The sequence below is a fragment of the Marmota monax genome, unplaced genomic scaffold (assembly GCF_021218885.2).
Source record: "Marmota monax isolate L192 unplaced genomic scaffold, Marmota_monax_Labrador192_F-V1.1 WCK01_AAM20220418_F8-fsc00029, whole genome shotgun sequence".
In the NCBI taxonomy this organism is placed as follows: domain Eukaryota; kingdom Metazoa; phylum Chordata; class Mammalia; order Rodentia; family Sciuridae; genus Marmota; species Marmota monax.
The window spans coordinates 1,466,724-1,478,890 of NW_026693024.1; positions in this window are offsets into that span (position 1 = coordinate 1,466,724).

Here is a 12,167-nt window from a genome sequence, read left to right on the forward strand (position 1 = left end):
AAGAACTCAAAAAACTAAGCACCAAAAACACAAATAATCCAATCAATAAATAGGTCAAGGACCTAAACAGACACTTCCCAGAAGAGGATATTCAATCAATCAACAAATATATGAAAATATGTTCATCATTTCTAGAAATGAGAGAAATGCAAATCAAAACTACTCTAAGATGCCATCTCACTCCAGTCAGAATGACAGCTATTATGAAGACAAACATCAGTAAGTGTTGGCGAGGATGTGGGGAAAATGTACACTCATACACTGCTGGTGGGACTGCAAATTGGTACAGCCAATATGGAAAGCAGTATGGAGATTCCTTGGAAAACTTAGAATGGAACCACCATTTGACCCAGCTATCCCTCTCCTCAGTCTATACCCAAAGGACTTAAAAACAGCATACTACAGGGACACAGCCACATCAATGTTTATAGAAGCACAATTCACAATAGCTAAACTGTGGAACCAACTTAGATGCCCTTTAGTAGATGAATGGATTTTAAAAATGTGGCATGTATATACAATGGAATATTACTCAGCAATAAAAGAGAATAAAATCATGGCATTTTCAGGTAAATGGATGGAGTTGGAGAAGATAATGCTAAGTGAGGTTAGCCAATCCCCAAAAAACAAATGGAGAATGTTTTCTCTGATATAAGGTGACGGGACTCATAGGGGCATGGGAGGAATAGATGAACTCTAGATAGGGCAGAGGGGTGGGAGGGGAACGGAGGGGACAAGGGGTTAGCAATGATGGTGGAATGTGATGAACAACATTATCCAAAGTACATGTATGCAGACATGAATTGATGTGAACATACTTTATATACAAACAGAGATACAAAAAATTGTGTTCTATATGTGTAATAAGAATTGTGATGCATTCCACTATCATGTATTTAAAAATAAAAGCAATTTAAAAAAAGATAACCATTACCAAAAACAACAAAAAAAGGTAGCCCCTAATTTCCATCATGTGGGATTAGGTCCCAACTTCCTTAATAAGACTCCTTTGGTGCAAGAATTAAAATTAAGAATCAATAAATGGGATGGACTCAAACTAAAAAGTTTCTTCTCAGCAAAAGAAACAATCTGTGTGGTGAACAGAGAGCCTACATCCTGGGAGCAAATATTTACCCCTCACACATCAGATAGAGCACTAATCTCTAAGGTATATAAAGAACTCAAAAAGTTAAAAACACACAAAAAATAAGTAACCCGATCAATAAATGGGCCAGGGACCTAAACAGACACTTCTTAGAAGAGGATATACAATCAATCAACAAATATATTAAAAAATGTTCATCATTGCTAGCAATTAGGGAACTGCAAATCAAAACCACTCTAAGATTTCATCTCACTCCATTCAGATTGGCAGCTATTATGAAGACAAACAACAATAAGTGTTGGCAAGGATGTGGGGGAAAAGGGTACACTCATATACTGCTAGGGGAACTGCAAATTGGTGCAGCCAAAATGGAAGGCAGTATGAAGATTTCTTGGAAAATTGGGGATGGAACCACCGTTTGACCCAGCTATCCCTCTCCTTGGTCTATACCCAAAGGACTTAAAAACAGCATACTATAGGAACACAGTCACATCAATGTTTATAGCAACACAATTCACAATAGCTAAACTGTGGAACCAACCTAGATGCCCTTCAATAGATGAATGGATAAAGAAAGTGTGGCATATATACACAATGGAATATTACTGAGCAATAAAAGAAAATAAAATCACGGCATTTGCAGATAAATGGATGGAGTTAGAGAAGATAATGCTAAGTGAGGTTAGCCAATCCCCAAAAACCTAATGCTGAATGTTTTCTTTGATATAAGGAGGCTGATTCATAGTGAGGTAGGGAGCAGGAGCATGGGAGGAATAGATAAAGTCTAGATGGGGCAGAAGGGTTGGAGGGGAAGGGAAGGGGCATGGGTTATAAATGATGGTGGAATGTGATGATCATCATTATCCAAAGTACATGTATGAAGACACAAATTGGTGTAAATATACTTTGTATACAACCAGAGATATGAAAAATTGTGCTCTATATGTGAAATAAGAATTGTAATGCATTCTGCTGTCATATATAAATAAACAATTAATTAAATTTTTAAAAAAGGAATGTATAACTGGATTATCTTTTTATGCATTATTTATACAATCATTGTCATGAGAGAGAAGATCACATGGAACAACTAATAAGGGCAGGCCATACTGCAGAGGTAGCAAGCATCTCAGACTCTGCCCTCAAAGGGTTTCTAAACTGGCTATGCCTCCATTCACTCACCAGATTCTTCCAATGGACAGTCAGTGGCTCAGATGTGGCTATGGAGCTGAGGCCTTATCCCAGCATACTGCTGACTCTCAGTATCTACAGTTTCTTTATCCATGGATTCAACCAACTATGGATCAAAAATATTAGAAAAACATTGTTCCTCTACTGAACATGTAGAGATTTTTTTCTTATCATATCCCTAGAAAATACAGCATGACAGTTGTTTACATAGCAGTTATATTGATTGGGTATTATGAGTAACTATAAGTAATCTAGAGATGATTTAAAGTATACAGGAGGACATAGTAGGTTCTATGCAAATTCCATGACATTTGGGGTGGGGGGTTACTGGGGATTGAACTCAGGGTTGCTCAGCCACTAACCCGCATCCCCAGCCCTATTTTGTATTTTTACTTAGAGACAAGGTCACCCTGAGTTTCTTAGCACCTTGCTTTTACTGAGACTGGTTTTGAACTGTCAATCCTCCTACCTCAGCCTGCTGGGATTGAAGGCGTGTGCCACTGTGCCTGGCCCATGGCATTTTTTATAAAGGATTTGGGCATCCATAATATTTAATACCCTTCCAGGTCCTAGAACCAATTCCCCACATATGACAATATGCACATCTATATTACACACACACACGGGTGACTGGCCCTTCATTCTCCTAGATCAATGCTGTATTTGAATGAGGCCTTCACTCACGTTATGTCAGCACTAGCACCATATTTTCCCACATCAGAGCCCGCAGCACCTCCTCATCCTCTCACAACAAACATCAGAAGCGTTGGAGGGGAGGAATGAACTCACAGCATCCTTGTCTCCACCTAGTACTATTTACATTATATATTTGCTGTAAACAAAAGTAAGGGGATCAATGAGGTTGAAACAAAGAGAGAAAAGTGGCAAATGAAGCACTGTGGAAGGGTAACAGCATGTTTGTGATCCCCAAACACAAGTGCCATGCCACGGTGCCACCAAGAAGCTGGGGAGATCATAAGTACCACTGTGAGAGTCATAGCCCATGCACATGTGTGAAGATGAACCCTTGCAGATGAGATTAGGAAGTATTTTCTTTCTTACTATCTAGGGAATCAGGGAATAGTAGATACTGCTCAAGGGACAGACCAGAGACCACCCTCCAGGTTTCCAGGAAGCCCAGCATCACTCTCTTGGACTTGCTCCTTGAATTTTCAAGTTATCCCACACAGGCGGGGCCCAACAAGCCAAAGATGGAGTCCAAGAGTAGAGGACCTGGGGCTTCTCCTGCAATGTCCTCTCAAGACTAAAGAGCATCTCTTAAAAGTCTTGGTGGGCCAAAGGTTTTGAGTGGTCACTTAAGGACTGAGTACACAGGATAACAGAATGCCTCTTAAGAATCCAAAAAGGCCTCCATAGGAGAAAGTCAAGGCTGCCTGGGAAGCTTCCCATCCCTCCCATCTCGTCCTGAAGATTTCAAGTGGTTGGCAGAAAGCAGTGGCTGCAGAAAGCTTGCCAACTGCTTCAGTCATCTCCATGTTATCGTAAGCACAGCTGCATATGTTGGCATCCATTGAACACCCATCTCTGAGTTAAAAAAAAATGAGTCCTAGCAAACAGGAAGAGCCAGTGCAATATTTGATTTTCTGAACTATGATGATTTTGGCACACAGAAAAAGAATACAAATTCATCTATGCTATGACTATGAAGATACATGGATATGACTATGGAAAGCAAAGAGAAAACTTTAAACGCAAAATCCCTGAGGATTGTAGAAGAATGGAAAATGTTGTCCCCATAAATATATCTTTAAATAATGTCATCTTTAGAGATGACAAATGTAACACATGCTCAACACAATCTCTGAGACAATGCAGAGAATAAAGGAGGTATTAAGCTATCACACACCCTTTCTCCATTTATTCCCCAAATCATAACAACCTAATCCTAAACTCAAAGGAAAACATAGACACGTAATGCTTTGAGTTACTATGCTTACAGAAAAATGGAAGATAGATGGATAAATACAGACATGCATAGGCACACATGATACTCCTCCACCTTTTCCCATTTAAAATATCACAAACACTGCACCAGGTCAAGAGACAAATTGATTCTTTTGGGAAGCTTCACAGTATTCACAGTATGGATGTCCCATGGCATATCCAACTTTCTTGTTGATGGACTTTCAAGTTATCAGGTTGTACTCATTTTTTACTGTTAAAAGCAAGCAGACATTACTGTGAATGGTAGGCTGATGACCTCCAGAAATTGACTCCTTCATACCAGCAACATTGTCATGAAAACTGTCACTATCACCTTTCCTGACCTCTGAAAAATAGCCAAAATTTGCACTAATTCAGGGATCCTTTATGCAAGTCAAGCAGCCAAATCTCAGCAAGAACAGAAAGTTTTGTAGCACTTTTAACTTGCCCTATTCCTATCTCCTCCTCCCTAGGTCCTTGATAGCTTTGAAAACCAACAACTGGCAGCCACACTGAACCAGCAGCCTGCAACCTCTGAAGAGAGAAAAGGGTTGGAAGCCCTTCAAAGTTCAGGCCCCAGAGAATTATCATTATGTGACTTCTCAAGTGCTCCCCCAAAGAGTCCCAACAACAAGGCTTTTCTTTATTTGATCTGTGTCAAATAAAGAGCAAACAGTATAAATAGCCTTTGGAGAGATACACGGGAAGGACAATTGTGGAAAACAGATGAGTAGTGACTGTTGTATGTCATGACTACCTGAGGCAGTGGTAACAGGTGGAACAACCTATAAGCTAATAAAAAAGGAAAAGTTAGGCAATCAGATGACTGCGGAAAGCTTGGAAAATCTCTGACATGTTCTTGGGAACCAAGAAGGCACACCTAGGATTGTGAGAATGTTAAGGAAAAAAAACTAAGACCTTCCCATGTTCTCATTTCTGGTTGACCTTCAGGCTCTATGCAAACAGAAAGTAATGGCTAAAGTAAAAAAATGTCAACTCAGTTGCTGAGCAGTAAAAGCATTCCCCAAGACACAAAAAGGCCCTTGGAAAAGATGGAGAATGTTCTGGTTCCAGATATATAAATATAAAAAGTTGCTCTCCAATTATCAGCTAACCACTGAGATAACAGCACATATTTCAATGACCACACATGACAAAGAACACAGACTTGATAGAATTAGTTCAGAAAAGACACTAAACAACAAAAATGACAACAAAAATCACAATGAATCCTGAAGGGGGGGAAGAATTTGATTTATAGAATTATAACATTATATAATTTTCAATGTCTAGTTTTTAAATAGAAAATTACAAGACAAGCAAAGAAATTGTAAATTATGGTCCAGATATGGAGTGGGGAGCAATCAAAAGAAAATATGTCCAGAAAATGTTCCCAGAAAGCCCAGACATTAAACTTATTAAAGATTTTAAATCAGCAATTTTAAACTAAAGGCAACCACATATTTCTTAGAACATTAAAGTTGGGTTTCTCCCAAGAAAATCATAAATGAGTGGAACTCGATTTCAGTTCATGTTCCCCTCTTCCCCCACCCTATTCTCCGACCCCTATTCTACAGATCTTTCTTTTGTTCATCTATTTATTTTATTTCTGATTGGTTCTTTCTATTTATACCTAAAGGTGAAATTCCCTGTGGCATATTTATATAGACACACAGAATGATTTTTAAGAATTCATTCCACATTTCTTCCCCTCTTTCCCTCTTGATCTCCTTCTTCTACTTCAATGATCTTCCCTAAATTGTTATGATATCATCCTCTCCTCCTTTCCTTTTTTTAAGGCAACCACATCTTATAAAGAAACTATGAGAATTATATCACCAAATGTAGACTATCAATAAAGAGATAGAAAAAATAATAATAAGTGAATCAAAAATGAGCAGAGCCACAGAGACCCTTGAGATACCACCAAGTATATGAACATCTGCATAATGAGAGTTCAAAGAAGAGAGGAGAGAAAAAGTATATTTGAAGAAATATAATGATCCAAATAGTCCTAGAATTGACAAAAATGCTAATCTACATGTTTGAGAATTTCAATGAACCCCAAGAAGGGTAAACACATAGAAAGGAAGTCTTAGGTACATCATAATCAAACTTTCAAAGGCAAAGAGGCCATCACAAAAGCTGCAAGGAAAGAAGTAACCTCTCACATGCAGGGGTGAGGGGGGCTGCTCAATCAAGTTAACAACTGATTTCTCATCAAAATCATGAAGGTCATAAAGCAATAGGATCACATTCAAAATACTGAATGAAAAAACTACCAACCAAGAATTCTATATCCAGCAAAATTATCATTCAAACATAAAGAAGAAATTAAGATAAATTTGTTGCTAGCCAACCTGCCCTACAACAAGTAGCAGAAGGGGTATTTGGGGCTAAAATGAAAGGATACTGGACAGTAGCTCAAATCCACATGAAAAAATAAAGAGTACAGATGAAGATTGCATAGTTAATATAAAAGAGTATGTAATTACGTTTTTGTTTATAACATTTTTTCACCAGCCTAATTTAAAAGACACACCATAAAGCAATAACTATAAATCCATGCTGATAATCATACAATGTGTAAAGATATAAAGTGTATGACAATAACAGAAAAAGGAGAGGGAGTAAATAGAGTTATGTAGCAGCAAAGTTTTTATATACATTTTAAATTATTTGATATCAATCCAAGGTAGATTGCTATAACTTAGACTATTGATTGTAATCCCCAGGGCAAAAATCAAGAAAACGCCACTTAAAAGAAATGATGTGAATTTAAGTGACTATAAAAAATATCTGTGAAGTTAAGTGATAATGTGTATCTATGTAATACAAAGTGTTACTAATATAATACCAGACCAAAGACCTAAAACATAATAGAGGAACAAAGTGTAAATGGATAAGCCAGTCCAATCACAAAAAGAGAGATTGGTAGAATGGGTTTTAAACACATAAGCCAATCATGCTTTCAAAAACAGATAAATTTTACATTCAAATATGCAGATAGATTGTAAATATATAGAAGAAGGTATAACAAGCAACAACAAAATACATTTTAAGACCAAAATAATGTTACTGGAGACACAGAGAACATTTTATAATGATAAAAGGGTCAATTCATCAAAAAATATATACCAATTATAAACATATGCATCAAACAACAGAATCCCCAAAATATATAAAGCAAAAACTGCCAAAATTAAAGGGAAAAATGAAACCCTTAACAATAATTATCGGAGACTTCAATACTCTACTTTTAATAATAGACAAAATGCTGAGGCAGAAGGAAACAGGACAATTAAACCATACTGTGAAACAACTAGACCTACCAGACATCTATAGAAATTCCACCCCACAACAGCAAAATGCATGCTTGTTCTCGAATACATATGGAACATTGTCTAGGACACACCATATTTGAATCCATAAAAGAAGTTTTAATAAGTTTAAATGAATTTAAATAATACAAAGTATGTTTTTCTGAACAAAATTAAATGAAATTACAAATCAATAACAGAAGTAAGCTTGGGTAATTCACAAGTATATGGAAAATAAATAACATATTCCTAAATAACCAATGATTCAATGAAAAAATTATAAGGAAAATCAGAAAATACTTTGAGATGAATGATCACAAAAACAAATTATACCAAAACTTTGGAAATACAGTGAAATAAATGCTTAAAAGTAAATTTATAGCTATAAGCACCTAAAAATTATTTTTTTTAAGATTTCAAATCAATAACCTAACCTTCCATTTTAAGAAATTAGAAAAAAAATTTAAAAGCAGTAAAAGGAAGTAATAAAGATTAAAATAGAAATTAATTAAATACAGACAGAAAAACAATAAACAAAACCAATGAGACAAAACTTGTTTGAAAAAAAAATCAACAAAATTAACAAACCTTTAGCTAGACTGACCAAGAAAAAAAGATGACTCAAATGACTAAATTTAGAAATTCAAAAAGGAACACTACTGCTGGATTCCTTCCTTATACCATATTTAAAAATTTAACTCCTTTTGGATCATAGACATAAATGAAGTGCTAAAACCATAAAATTCTTAGAAGAAAATGTTGACATAATCTTCATGACCTCAATGAGGCAAAGGCTTCTTATACACAACCCCAAAAGCACAAGGGACCAAAGAGAAACAGATAGCTTGAACTTCATCAAATTAAAGTCTTCAAGGGATGGGGATGTATCTTAGGGGTAGAAGGCTCACTTAGCATGCACCAGGACCTGGGTTCAACACCCAGCATTTGAAGAAGAAGGAGGAGGAGGAGGAGGAGGAGAAACTTTAGTGCTTTAAAGGGCACTAATAAGAAAGCAAAGTGATAACCCATAGAATGGGAGAAAGTATCTGTAAATCATGTCTCTGAAAAGGGCTTTATATTTAGAATAAGGTTGTCACAAAGACACTAACTAGTGTTGGTAAGGATATGCAGGAATTGGAAACCTCAATGCATGCTGGTGAGGATTCAAAATGGGCAGCCACTTTGGAAACTATTTGCATAATTCTTCATAATGATAAATGTGAAGGTGCTATGTGACTGAGCAATTCCAATCTTAAGAACACACTCAATAAATTTCAGAACACATGTCCATCACAAATCTGACTTAAATCTGTCAGATCAACTCTACCAGCATTTTGATACCTACTATGTTCATAGTAGAGTTATTTATAATAGCCAAAACGTGAAACAATCCAAATGTCTACTAACTGATAAAAAGAAAAATGTGATAACTCCATAAAATAGAATTTTATGTGGTCATAAAAAGAAATGAAATACTGACACATGCCACAATACGGATGAACCTTATACACACTACTAACTGAAGGAAGCCAGACACAAAACACCATATATTGTTCGATTCCACTTATATGAAATGTTCAGGATGGGCAGATCCATAGAGACCAAAAACAGGGGTTGGAGGAAGGAGAGAATAGGGAACAACTGCTAGTGTGTACAGGGGTTTTTATTGTTGTTGTCATAGAATGAATATGATCTTGATTTAGGTAATGATGATGGTTACACAACTTTGTGAATATAAGAAAGCCTACTGAGTTATGCACTTTAAATGGATGGATTTTATGAAATGTGTATCTCAATAAAAATAAAAATGGAGAAACAAACATCTCTCTGTACATGTATTGCTGCATGCTGCGGTTTTATTTCTAAAGAACATATTCCCAAGTAAGAGATGGATATAAATATCAAAGAACTTTTCCCCCTAATTTTGTATATTGCCAGATTATTTTTCCAAAGTGGTACACTAATTCATACACAACTAAAATGCACTGAAAGTTTCATCTCTTTCAGAGTTCTGTCTCACTAATTTTTACCAAACTGATGGGTGAAAACAAGATCATTATTTAAGCTCCATTTCCCTCTTTAATTTTATCAATATGCAAACTTTCTTTTTATCAATATACAAATGAGATTTCTCCAATTTTGAATTGCCAAACTGTATCTTTTGCCTATTTTTCTATTAGGTTGTTTACCTTTTTCTTAACAATTTGAGAGCTTTGTGTATGTTAAATTTTTGTCAACCTTTAGCTGTCTTAGTATTAACAATTTTACCTTTTTGTTTATGGTATCTACATCCTTAAGATATTATATGCAGATACCATAAACATCCTTAACATGTCCATTTAGATTAGTAGGATATGATTTGAACTATTTGAAAAAGCAAGAAATAACCACATGACAGATTCGAGTCATGATACAATAATATTAAAAATTAAATCTATTTCTTGAAATTAGCACTTCTAAGCTTGATCTTGTCAAAATTCCAGAGCATTGTTTTTCACATTTTTTTTCTTTTTTGGTTTCAAGACCTCTTCAAACTCTTAAAATTGAGGATCCCTGGGATTTTTTTGTGTAGGTGGTTTATACCTATCCATTTTTAATGTATTTATTCGTTTCATTTAAAATATTTATTCATTCATTTACTTTAAAGAACAATAATGAATAGACTGCATACTAGCATCAATAAAATAGTGTATGAAAAAATAAGTATATTTTCTTAAAAAAACAAATTAGACAAATGGGCCACATTATTTTATATATTTACAAATCTCTTCACCTGCTGTCTTGATAGACAGTTCAATTCTCATTTCGGTATCACATTTAACCTATTTGTAATAAGTTGTTTTGCTTTAAGTATATGATGAAAACTCAAATTCAAACAGTCAGGTAAGTAAGAAAGGTTTAGGGGAGACATTTAACTGACTTTTCAGGTAATTGTGGATATTCTTTGATAACACATCAAAACTAGAAAAGTACCAGGTGTGGTGGCACATGACTACAAAACTCAGAGACTCGGGAAGCTAAGCCAGGAGGACCACAAATTTGAAGCCAACTTGGGCAATTTAGAGAGGCAACTTAATGAGACCCTGTCTCAAAATTAAAAATAAAGCTGAGTGTGGTGGCATACACCTATAATCCCAGAAGCTCAGGAGGCTGAGACAGGAGGATCACGAGTTCAAAGCCAGCCTCAGTAAAAGCCAGGTGCTAAGCAATTCAGTGAGATCCTGTCTCTAAATAAAATACAAAATAGAGCTGGGATGTAGCTTAGTGGTAAAGTGTCCCTGGGTTCAATCCCCAGTTTAAAAAAAAAAAAAACCTTGAAAAATGATAGTTGCTTAAAAGTACTCACAATGTGAAATCTGAAACAATATCAATGAACTTTTTTACTGTTACAAGAAAACATACTGGGCTGGGGATGTGGCTCAAGCGGTAATGCGCTTGCCTGGCATGCGCGGGGTGGGGGGGGGGCCGCTGGGTTCGATCCTTAGCACCACATAAAATAAAGATGTTGTATCCACCGAAAACTGAAAAATAAATATTAAAAAAAAAATATCTCTCTCTCTCTTTTCTCTCTCTCTCTTTAAAAAAAAAAGAAAGAAAGAAAACATACTGATCTAGCATTATACCTTGACATTAGGAAAACTCATTTGCTAAAGCAAAAGATTTTCTAAAATGGACATGTTTTATGAAACAAGCATTTTAAGAATAACATTTATTAATATCACCACTTATTTTAGCTGAAAAAGTCCTGATGTGTTAGGAATCCATCAAGATCACAATGATGGACACAAGTTTTCCAAAATTCTAATGTTTACTAGAAAACCCAGATTTTACCATTAGCAAGAAATACTATCAGTTCGTGTTTTCTCAAAGTGACAAACACACGTTTTTGATGTTTTTGGTGTTTTGTTTTGTTTTGTTTTGTGTGGTGCTGGGAATTGAAACCTGGGCCTCAAGCATGCCAGACACACACTCTACCACCAACATATATCCCCCCATAATTCATTCATTTTTAAGAAAAAGTCTACCAAATACCTCAATCAGAATAATCACATTTTTTCAGTGATTTTGCAATTAAAACTGGTGTTCTCTGGGTTGGGGGAGCAGGGAGCAGCTAATTCAGCTGCCAGTCCAAACAATGTGCCTGAGCTTTTGCTGAACGTAACCATTGTAGTATGCAGTGGAGGAGGTTGATGGGCACTCCCTGTTTTGTCACGGAAGCCATTCAAAAGGTATAGAACCAAGAGAAAGTTAGTGGTTCTCACTTCTTCACCAAGGCATTCTAAAGGAATACTAGGTCTTAAAAAAAAAAAAATGAATGTGTAAAAAACAAAATGACTAGTAGTTCAGGGCAGTTAGGTACCCCTGACTGTATGTATGACAAGAAACAAGCAGTTTGACTCACCATCAGTGCAAAGGGCAACACAGTCACTCCAGGACAAGCCATGAGATTCTGAAAGGCTATTCACCATTTTGAATATTTCACGACCCTGTGTTTGTCAATTACCCCGAACTCCCATTAAACACAGCTTCCTTTAAGGACATGTTCATTGGATTAGCTGAAACCAACAGAACAGTAAGACCAGCCTCCACTTATCAGCTAAAAGGAC